The following is a 12,215-nucleotide window of genomic DNA, read 5'->3' as shown; positions in this document are numbered from 1 at the left end:
CCTGTCATGTCTATTGGCGTGAAATATTTTCCCCACTCTTTCACTTTCAGTCTATATGTATACTTTGTCCTGAGGTTAGTTTCTGGAGGGCAGCATATTGAAGATTTTTGCCTTTTATCCACTCAGCCACTCTGTGTCTTTTGATTGGGGCATTCAGTCCATTGACATTAAAGTTGATAATTGATAGATGATTATTTATTGCCATTTTGAACCTCATGTTTCAGTTGATTCTATGGTTGCCCATTCTTCCTTTCTTTCTTTCTTTTTTTTTTTTTGGTTGGATGGTCTCCTGTTATTATCTGCTTGAGTGAATTTTTTTTATTTTTCGCAAATGCAATATTTGGTTTTGGGTTGTGGTTGCCTTGTTTTTTAAGTGTGCTAACCCCTTCCTATAATTGTGTGTTTTAGCCTGATGGTCCTGTAGGTTCAAACACTTCATTACTATATTAAAATTAAGAAGAGAAACATATAAACAAACAAACGAAAAGGGTTATTTATTTCCTAACATCCCTTGCCCACATTTTATGGTTTTGATGACTCTTTTTTATTTTTTTCTTTTTAATTTTATTTTGTTTGAAGCATGATCATGATTAAATCTGTATGCTGGCTTATTTGAGTGACTGCTCTCTGATTGTGGTTTCCTCAGTCCTAGTTCTTCCTCTTCTTCTTTTTTCTTTTATTTTCTTTATTCTTCCCTTTCCTTCCTTTCTTTTTGGTTTAGAGAAGCCCTTTCAATATTTCCTTTAACCTGGGTTTTGTGTTGCTGTATTCTTTAAGTTTTTGTTTGTTGGAAAAATTTTTATTTCCCCTTCTATTTTAAATGATATTCTTGCTGGATAGAGTATTCTAGGTTGCATATTTTTTCCTTTTAGCACAATTTAAACTTTTTTAGCAAGCATCTGTTATTTCCAAATTGTTTTAAATATTAATGTAGAAAATATGTGACAAACAAAAACTAACCTCAGGTCCTGAGTGTAGAGTCAGAAACCTTTACACAGCAGTGTACCTAAAAGAGGAGGAAAGTGGTAAAAGTAAAATCAAATAAAAATATATTAACCTGGAAAAGTAATAACAAGTTATTCCTATTCATTTAGGGAACATTTTTTGTTAAACCTACTGCTGATGGAATCAGAAAAATCTGTGTCTAACAGTATCATTAGGTTATTGTAAATAGATTTAAGAAGCAGCTAAAGCCAGAAAAAGACTACCTGCCACTGACAAAATCTTTTCTAGGTTTCAAACTGACAATGGTAACAAACTCTTCCAATAATGCCAGAATTTTAGTTCATTTATTCTAGAAGGCTATCAGTTCTCCAAACTTCATCTATGGCAATTATTCTATTTTACAATATGAGAGCTTTCAAGAAGACTCACTGGTAGTGATTTACAATGGATGTATAGATGTACCAGAATGCACCTTTGTGATAGCAAATGAAATACTTAGAATAAAGCTGTTTAAATGAAATAAAATTATAATGAGTAAAACATAAAAACAGAAAACCAAGGCCAGAAGAAAAGGAGAGAAATCAGCAATATTAACCATGAGGACTAGTATATATGTATAGTGGCTAAGTATTTAACTAATGTTTGATCTTATTGAGAGCAGGAAGACAAACGAAAAACATAGTGGGCTAGCTAATTCTCAAAATCTGATAAAATAAAATATATCAATTTCTTAGAAGACAGTATTCTTAGTTTTTGGGTTTTTTTGTGTGGGTTTTGTTTTTTTTTTTTTTTTTTTGGCTTTTTAGGGCCACACTTGTGGCATATGGAGGTTCCCAGGTTAGGGGTCAAATTGGAGCTACAGCTGCCAGCCTACACCACAGCCACAACAATGCCAGATCCAAGCCATGTCTGCAACCTACACCACAGCTCACAGCAATGCCAGATCCTTAACTCACTGAGTGAGGCCAAGGATTGACCCTGCAACCTCATGGTTACTAGTCAGATTTGTTTCCACTGCACCACAAGGGGAACTCCAACCAAGTTTTAATTCCAACAGAAAATTAAAACAGGGGGTCTTAGAAGGTTGACCCTGAGCAAGGTAACTGATGATCATGTCATTAACAATGATGTTAAAGCAGAAAATAATGAAAGCCACATAAATATCACTTGTCCAACATTGACAAAGACCAAGACTTGATCATCAGAGTCTAACTTACTGGAGATTATTCTGAGGGTTGGGAAGAGAATGTGGCCTTGATATATGGCTCTGTGATCTGACCCTACATACGGAAAGGACACGTGCCACTTAAAGCAGTGTGTATAAAATGTGAACCACCTGCAGCAAAAATGAGCTGAAGTATTTGTTAAAATGCTCGTACATTTCAGTATTAAAAAAAAAAAAACTTTAAAACAAATCTTAGGAGTTCCCACTGTGGCTCAGTGGAAACGAATTTGACTAGGATCCATGAGGATGCAGGTTCAATCCCTGGCCTTGCTCAGTGGGTTAAGGATCTGGCATTGCCTTGAGCTGTTCTGTAAGTCGCAGATGTGGCTCAGATCTGACATGGCTGTGGCTGAGGTGAAGGCCAGTGGATACAGATCCGATTTGACCCCTAACCTGGGAACCTCCATGTGATGCAGGGGTGGCCCTAAAAAGCAAAAAAAAAAAAATAAATAAAAACAAATCTTAAATATTTCTCCCATAAAAATAAAAAATGATTTACTCAAAATAAAAACTATTAAATATTTAATAATAATTTCAATAAAAAACATGTTAAGGCCATCATGAAAAAAATTCTAAACTTCGTAAGTAGAGATTTTTAATAGATTAATAAATAGAAAATACCAGATCCATGGATGAGATGACTAAATAAGAATTTTAAGATGTTCAATTCACAGCTTTCTTCTCACTGTAAATGGTTCTAGTGTTTAATCATTATGTATGATGTTGGCTACTGCTTTTTGACATCCATTGCATTAACACAGTATTCTATTCCTCAGTTTCTAAAAATCTAAAACAGTAAATGGCATGAATTTTCAAATCATGTATTGAAATGGGCATTAATTTTTGCCTTTGAGGTTCTAAAGTGATGATTATGCAACTTCCTAATAAACCTTGGTGTTCATATATTATTCTTTCAAAATGCCATTGGATATTTATTAAAACTCTACTTAGCATTTTCTTTTTGCTACTGGCTTCACAAGCAAGACTGATTTATAGTTTTCTATTTTGCCTGTGGGTGTGACTGAGTGTGTGTGTGTGGGACTGTGTGCACATGTGTTACCCTTCCTGAACTTTGGTTACAGAGTTACCTTTTTAATATAAACTGGAACACTTTGCATCTTTTTAGGGTCTATGATGGTTTATATGAACTGTACTTGTTTCAGGTCATTTGCTTTTTTTGTTGTTCTTTTGTTTTTGGTGAGGGGAGCATTGTTTGTTTTTCAGCTGCGTTTACAATGCTCCTGGGCCAGGGACTGAACTTGCACCACAGCAGCGAGCCATGCTGCTGCAGTGACAAGGCAGATCCTTCACCCAAGCACCACGGAAGAAATCCCAAGTCATTTTCTAAATGGACACTATTTGTTTTCTTTTTTGGCCATCCCATAGCACATATAGTTCCTGGGCCAGGGATCAGATCCGAGATGCAGTTTCAAACTATGCAGCAGCTGCAGCAACACTGGATCCTTTAACCCACTGTTCCAGGCCAGGGGTTGAACCTGCATCCTGGTGCTGAGAGACACTGCCAATCCTGCTGCCCCCATGGTAGGAACTCTTGGACACTTTTTATACATGCATGAGATTAGTAACTCCCATTGTTCAACTATATTAGTGATTTTTTTTCATTCTTGGAGTCTCCGTTTTACAGAGGAAGTAAAAAAGATGTAAAAAACTTTGTTCAACACTTTCTAGCTCTGTTGGTTAAAAAGATTAACACCTTCTAATTAAAGTATCTGTATAAATTATACTTTAAGATGTATTAATTCCTAAACAAAGCAAGTTTGAATTTATAATGCCTGCCAAAATTTTTTCCAGAAATTTTATAGCTAAAACTGCAACCAAATTCAAACAATGGATAATCCTTACTTTAGAAGTCTTATAATACTATCCATACTTCCAAAACAATAGTGTGAATAGAATTTTCTAACAAGGACAGTTATATTTTAAAAAAAGCTTGTTACCCACTTATAGTTTTGTTTCTTTTCCCAAGCAGACTTTATCGCAATTACAGACATGAAGCCTCTCTATTTTAAACTGCGTTATTGCTTTCTGATCAATAATTACCATTCATTTTATTCCTGGTATATATTACTCCCAGATCTGCTGGAATGGAGTCAAAGCCACCACTTCCAATGATATAAACCCCTTTTTCTGCAGCTTTCTCATGGTACTTTCAACACATTAGTTCTAGAAACAAAAGAGTCAATACAAAAGATCTGAATCAAAGTTACACAGAAACATTCAGACCAATATTATGATTTATCTTTAAAAACAATGCAAGTAAAACTTTTAAAATGCTAACCAAAATAACTCTGTGACAAAATATTAACTGTCAAAATATTTGACAGTTATTCAGCAAACATACCTACTATGTTCCAGGTGGTGAAGAAGAAATGCTGATATGACTTAATTCATTTTTAGCATGACTTTTAAATGCAAAAATAATGCTTAGTATGAAAAATATAGAAAAACATACAGAATGCAAAAAAGTTACCCCACATCACATGATCCAGATGAACATCATTTCAGACATCCTCTATGCACACAAAATAAAGTGTGAGGAAAGGAAGGGGTCCAAGGGGTGAACAAGACCTTCTTAAATGTTTTGCCTGTTTTTTAAAAAAATGCATTTTTAAAGAAGTTTTAGATTTGCATAAAAACTGAGTCATAAAGAGTTCCCAGTTACCCCCACTCAGTTAACCTATCATTATACCTGTTACATTAAGATTCATTACAATTAATGAACTAATATTGCTACATTCTGATCAACTAAAGTCCACATTTTGTTTGGCTTTCCTTAGCTTCTACCTAATGTCCCTTTGCAGGACACCACATTACATTTAGTTGTCAGGTCTCTGTCAGCTTCTCTTGGCTGTGAAGCCTTCTCAGATTTTCCTGATTTGTGATGACCTTCACAGTATGGGTCAGGCACTCTACTGGGATCTATCTCATGATTTCCTCATGACTATACTAGGGTTACAGGTTTTGGGGAAGAAAAACATGCACAGGGGTAGAGTGCCATTTCATGATGTCCTATCAAGAGTACATTCGGTCTCACAAACACAGAAAATAAACTTATGGTTACCCAAAATGTATGGCATTAATAGATAGACATTACTGGAGTTCCTGTGATATTGCAGCAGAAACAAATCCAATTAGGAACCATGAGGTTGTGGGTTTGATCCCTGGCCTTGCTCATTGGGTTTTGGATCTGACATTGCTGTGAGCTGTGGTGTAGGTCACAGATGCAGCTTGGATCCTGTGTTGCTGTGGTTCTGGTGTAGGCTGGTGGCTACAGCTCTGGTTGGACCCCCAGCCTGGGAACCTCCATATTCCTTGGGTGTGGCCCTAAAAAGACATAATATAAAAAACCAGATAGACATTATTATATATAAAATAGATCAACAAGAAGGATTTACTGTATAGCACAGGACCGTACATTCAATATCTTGTAATAACTCATAATGGAATGAAATCTGGAATATACATATGTATGTAACTAAACCACTCTGCTCTACATTGGAGATTAACACAATATTAAAAATCAACTATACTTCCATTAAAAAAACACTGTGGATGTTGATCCTGAACACCTGTGGATGTTGATCCTGAACACCTGGCTGAGAGTGTCTCTTCCTTTGCTCCCAGCCCACTCCTTTACCTACTGTATACACTGGAAGGAAGGGGCCACACACAGCCAACACGTAAGAGGCAGAGTTTGCCGTCCCCCTCTCCAAAGGCATAGCAGCTATGTGAATTATTTGGAATTATTCCACACAGGAGATGAGACCCTATTCATCACTTTGGCCCATTTTTAAATAGGGTTATATCAATTTGAGATTCTCATTTATATATATTCTACATCATTATTAGTCTTTGATATCATTTTCATAGTACTTTATCACTTAGAATCTTTCCACCATTTTCTTTGCTCTAGAATATTTTAAATAAGATAGAAATCACTTTCTTCTTTCCTTCATGTTTCATTCCTCTTCTCATATCAGTCTTGGCGATTTACATGTTCCTAGCACTTTCCAATATACATCACCACCTGATAAGCTCTAAACATATATTCTAATGGCACACCAATGAGGGTAGTCAGGAGAGATTATAAGGACATATGTGGTAACACTTATAAAGCAGGCAGTGTAGCTCAGGGCTTATTAACACTGCATTTCCTGCAGGCAGGCAAACCTCAATTCAAGTCCTAGTTTTTATATTTATGAGTTGCATGACTCTGAGCAAGTTTTATTTTAATTAATTCTGATTACAGAACACAGTGGCTATAAACACCAACACATTCTATATATTCTATATTCTATGTTAATTTTGTTCTTTCTGTTTCATTTTACATACCTGAGATTCTCCACAGATGTCAATATAGCTATCTCCATTTTCAACACATGCTCTTACTACAGGTTCTCCATAAAATTGGTGCTGAGGGAATAAAAAAACAAACCAACAGTTTCCTCTTTCTTAGCAAGTGAAAGAATATCACTGAATTTTGGAAGCACAGTCTTAGTTATTCAGCAATCAAATAATAAAGCAGCCTAAACTTAAAATGAGAAAATAATTGCATACACTAACCCTCAGAGTATAACAGAATTACAGAGGAATGTGTGCTTATCTCCAACTGAAAACAAACTGAAGTTTTATAGAAGGAATACTTGGAGTTGAATTCTGAAAAACAGTAGGATTTGCCAGGGAAAAGAAAATCCAAATAAAGGAAAAACTGTATGTAAAAGTGGAAAAAAAAGAGGGATGGGATGGTCAGGATACCCAAACCAGAGAGCCACGAGGAGGGGAGAAGTAAGGAAGGGGTCTGGAAAGAAACATGCGGGCCAGATCCGGAATGATCCTGAATATCATGCTATCAAGATTGAACTTGATATTTTTGGCATTACTGGACCCTCCTAGAGGATTTTCAATGGGATGGTGGTAGAATATTACAGCACAGACACATCACTCGACCTGTGGTATTGGAAAACCAAAGTCCTGGCAGGTAAGAGATGAAGGAAGGGGAAGGCTGGACTAAGCATGAGATGTACTTAAAAGATAGAATCACTGGACTTCCTGAGTAGCTGCTCATGGAGACCTACAACTAATAGCACTATCTGCCAAAATAATAAAAAAAAAAAGATGAGGGAATGTTTGGAGGGATAAGTTTAATATTGGCCGGGATGGATATTTTGAGTCTGTACTATTTTTTTTGGGGGGGGGGACTGCAGCTGACAGCTTATGCCACAACCACCCAGATCTGAGTCACATCCATAAATTACACCATGGCTTGTGGCAATGCCAGAACCTTAACCCACTGAACAAGGCCAAGGATGGATGGAATCCATATCCTTAGGGATAATAGTTGGGTTCTTAACATGCTGAGCCACAATGGGAAGTCCAGTATTTATCATAATTGATTTTGAATCTCCAAAATTATTTCTTGCTCAAACTCAAGTTATTAATAATAAAAATTTATCATATAATAGTTAATATATGAGAGTTGGTCCCATTTCAAAGGAAGCATGAGGAATTTTTCCCTTCGTGATGGCAGGGTAAGGAGTAGCACAAACTCATCTGCTTCTCTCATTCCTCAAAGCATATGATGGAGAAAGGAGATCATCCATTTCTTCTAGCCTTCAAAAGAAATAGATAAAAGGGAGTTCCCATTATGGTGCAGTGGAAGCAAATCTGACTAGCACCCATGAAGACACAGGTTCAATCACTGGCCTCACTAAGTGGGTTAAGGATCTGGCATTGCTGTGGCTGTGGTGTAGGCTGGCAGCTGCAACTCTGATTTGAACCCTAGTCTGGGAACTTCCACATGCAGGGGCAGCCCTAAACAAAAAGCAAAAAATGAAAGAAGTAAAGGGTCACTTAAAAGAAAAGAAAGGGCACTGCAAAGATCTTTGCAAGGAGGTCAAACAGGCTCCTCTCCACCTGACTCCATAGCCTACTCCTTCTCCTTAAGAATAGCAGATGTGTTTAAGTTCTAGTCCCTCCTCTACCAATCATGTCAAATTGCTGAAACAATACAGTGCCAAGGAACAAACAAGGGCTTTCAAGGCAGTAAGACCCAAGTTCACACCCTAAATCCCTCATTTACTAGCTATATGAATTGATTTACAAATCACTTACATGAACTACTCTACTGGTATAACACAGTTTAAATATATATTAAATGTAAATGCAGTTGAGATTAAAATGAATACATGTCAAAACTCTATTTTCTTTGTGTACTCAATGGATCAAATCGGGTGATTTCTACACATAACCATGTGAAACTCATTTAGAGATTTTGGCCTTTCTCTTGGTTATTCTACCTCCAAATATCTCAGGCTGGTCAGGAGTCCACTGTGTTTGAATCACCTGGGCCACTCATTAAACTTGCTGGTTACCCAGTCCCACCCCAACTCCCTCCAGTAAAAAGTTGTCTGGGGTAGAATCCAGACACCTGTGTGTTACAGGAGCCTCACAGGGGATTCTGACATGAAGAGCTGCCCCCACAGCCACTGCACACTTCTCCCTGGAAATTCTTACCTATGCTCTCCATTTCAACTACCACATGTCTCCTGATGACTTTCAACTTCTATCTCCAGACCTGCTTACCAGTGAGGCTGCCTTACCTGTGGCTCCTATTATAAATTCAGGACTTCACAAAGACCTTCCCTGGCCACCCATCTAATAGAGACTGAGGTGGCCATTGCTTTATCTGCTCTCCCTGTTCCATAGTTCAGTGCACTTGTCATTTACCTACTGTCATAACCTTATTGGTCTCCCTCAACAGACAGTAAGCTCCACGAGTGATTTTGTTTTATTCCCATGATGTCTCCAGACTCTTGCTGTATGGATATAACAATCAATAAGTAATGAACAATGAATCCTTTTTTAATCTCTTTCTTTGTACATGTATTTAACATATATCCTGGTACAGTAATATCGAATGTAATGTAGAGATAAATAAAAAGTATATTAGGGGTACATGGTTAAACTGTTTCATTTAAGGGACATGCAGTACAAAAAACAAACCTTTTGGCAATTACAGCTGTAACCATTAAATTAAACCAGCATACCCCTGGAGTCTCTCTCTCAAGACTTTGGTTATATCCAGTTGCTCCTTATGAGAAGGAAAAACTTCCCATATGGATTTAAGGCCCTGAATCAGGTTTTCTGTCCCCTGCACTTATACTTCTCTAGAACATGAAATACCAGATTCTGCTAGACATGAATAGATTCCTTGTTCCGATACAAAGAAGTGGTGATTGATTACTTACCGGTCCTACACAATTGAGGACAACTGCTGCCTGTTTAGCCATTTCATCAAGTGAGGCTGGATTAGTGAGAGTACAGATTATTACTCCAACTTCAGATGGCAGTGTCGGTCTTCCTAAAATAAGAAATAAATTGTTTTAAGAAAATCCTGATGTAGTAGTGATCTCCCAAATCTTCTTTTCATAGTAACCAGTGATGTCAAACTTACTACATATACTGAAAGCTGACTCTCCTTCTAAAACAAAAGATAAAACTGTTCTTAGTAGAAAAAAGGAAAATACCATGAGGAAAACAGAGTTGATACTAAGAGTGACTAAAAAAAAAATCACTAACCTTTAAAAAAAAATCTAACATTAGGAATGCGAAAGAGCCACAAAGTGATAATTTTACAACTGTTCAGATAATTTGACGATGACTGCGCAGACTTCCAATCCACAAAGATTTTATATTATAAAAGTAGTTTCTCATCAACTATTAAACAATTACATCTGACAAGAGTATATTCACAACAACTTCAATACGGCAAACAGGGACTGAGGTGAAAAGCAGTCTAGGCACAAACACGCAGATTCCTGATTAAGGAGATAATTGGAATAAACTGAATCCATACCCAAAGAAAGGCAGGTTTCAGAGAGTGGTGCTGGCGGCAGTGGGATCCCAGGGTATGAGCCCCCACCAGTGCGCCCTTTACCCAGCTTCATGGCCGCCTGCTCCTGCACTCACTGCAGCTTCTCCTGGCAACAGCCTACATGGCCCAGGGCAGGTGGGGGATCCACTCTGGGGATACCTGCTCCCAAGCCACCTCCTTGGTCATGAACTGGTTGGTGAAGCCAGATGTGCAGAACACCAAGGGGAGAGGCCTCTGCTGAGTTGACATGACCTGCCCACAGAGAAGCTACATCTGGACCTGACTGTGTCCTAGGCTCCTGTACCTCAGGTGGCTGCCGCAGAGCCAGAGGCAGTAACCGCCTTCTTTGTGGCCCAAACAAGGGCCACAGGGACGCTGCACTCCCAAAGTCCTGCCCATGATGCACTGACCCTGGACCTCATGCAGCTGCATTGGCCATGCCCCTCATGCCCACAGGGCTGCTGAGCTTTCGCTTAGGGGCCCTTCCCTGTGATGCTGCCTGTGGCCCTGGCTCTGGGATCCAGCCCAGATTCTAGGGCTAGTAGGAGCTGATGACAGCCTGCCGGGCATCATCGCTGGTCAGGCACAGCTCTGATGGCTCCAGGAGTCACATCCTTTTGCTCTTCCCAAGGCTGGTGCAAGTGTGGGGATGCGAAGAGTTGGGAAATCAATTCTGATTGCTGAGAGCACTTCCCCCACCAAGAACCCTTTTTAAAATTTTCCCAGCAGGTTGTTCAAGGGGTGCCTTCGGAGCCCTAGAGAGGTGGACAGTGTGGAGGCATGGTCTCCATTGATAACTCCACACTTCCTGGACCCCACTCTGCCCTGCCCTCTGCCTCAGGTGCCTCCTCAACCACTTGGCCTAATGATCAAGGTTAATATCATCAGTAAGACATGTTGAAAGTCAACATCCTTGATAATGTGATAAGAATGATACTTCAGACTTCCTGTGTGGCTCACAACAAGAACGATACTTCATCTCTCTCATCTTCCTCCCCCAAACCTGTTAGGTCATTCTAATTATTTGGAATATTCTAGGAAATACCTGCTGAATACTCCTCCAACTGTCAAGGTCATGAAAAACAAATGCTGTAGGAGAAACAAAAGGAGGCTAAAAGGACATGATGAGTAAATGTAATGTGGTATCCTGGATGGGACCCAAAAATACAAAAAAGAAACAAACATACATACACATATACACGTTTGCAAAAGTATTTGTCCAAGAATGCTTATCACAACATTGTTTGTAATAAGAAACTGAAACAACTGAAATGTCCTCCGTTACAGAATATGCTGAATAAATTATGATATCCTGTCCACTCAATAGAAATGCTGCAGTTAGCAAGAATGAGAGGTCCATGTATAGTGGCATGGAAAATTGTTCAAGATATGTTGTAAGTGAAAAGAATAAGATTCCTAACAATCTGAGGGCATCAGTCCTCTGTTAAAGATAAAAATATGTATGTATTGTTGACTGAAAAAAATGCACAACTTGAGAGGTAAGTTTTATTTGGGGTTAATGAGGACCGTAGGCTGGGAGAGAGCCTCTCAGAGAGCTCTGAGGAACTGTTCTAAAGAGGAAGGAGGGAAGTCAGTATAGATGTGATTTTAGCAAAGGGGGAGACACACAACCAAGCACACATTTTGGCAGAAGGTTGCTGCTTTAGTGACACAGAGCAGATGTCTCGGTTCATCTCTTCTCCACATATGAGAGGATGTAAGACATTGAGCTTATAAAATCTTCTCCCCAAAAATGTTTTTCAAAAAAAAGTTTTTGTCTTTTTAGGCCTATACCCATGACACATGGAGTTTTCATATTCACAAAAATGTGAATGAATCTCACAAATACTAATCTGAGCAAAGGAAGTCAAGCAAAGGAAGTATATCTCTGTATGATTCCACTTATTTGAATTTAAAAAGAGGCAAAAACAATCTATGGTGACAGAGATTGAAACAGAGCTGTAGCTGCTGGCCTACACCAGAGCCATAGCAACACAGGATCCAAGCCACATCTGCAACCTACACCACAGCTCACAGCAATGCTAGGTCCTTAACCCACCAAGCAAGGCCAGGGATAAAACCTGCATCCTCATGGATGCTAGTCAGATTTGTTTCCACTGAGCCACAATAGGAACTCCTCCCAAAAATATC

At 38.6% G+C, this 12,215-nt stretch overlaps 1 pseudogene; it reads right to left on the bottom strand.

Moving 5' to 3' along the window:
* The window catches only part of LOC125113006 (saccharopine dehydrogenase-like oxidoreductase), an 86,067-nt pseudogene extending 75,754 nt beyond the window's left edge, over nt 1-10,313 (bottom strand).
* Between the last annotated feature and the right edge of the window lie 1,902 nt (nt 10,314-12,215).

This window comes from Phacochoerus africanus, chromosome 12, assembly GCF_016906955.1.
Source record: "Phacochoerus africanus isolate WHEZ1 chromosome 12, ROS_Pafr_v1, whole genome shotgun sequence".
NCBI lineage: Eukaryota > Metazoa > Chordata > Mammalia > Artiodactyla > Suidae > Phacochoerus > Phacochoerus africanus.
This window is presented reverse-complemented; position numbering and strand designations above follow the sequence as displayed.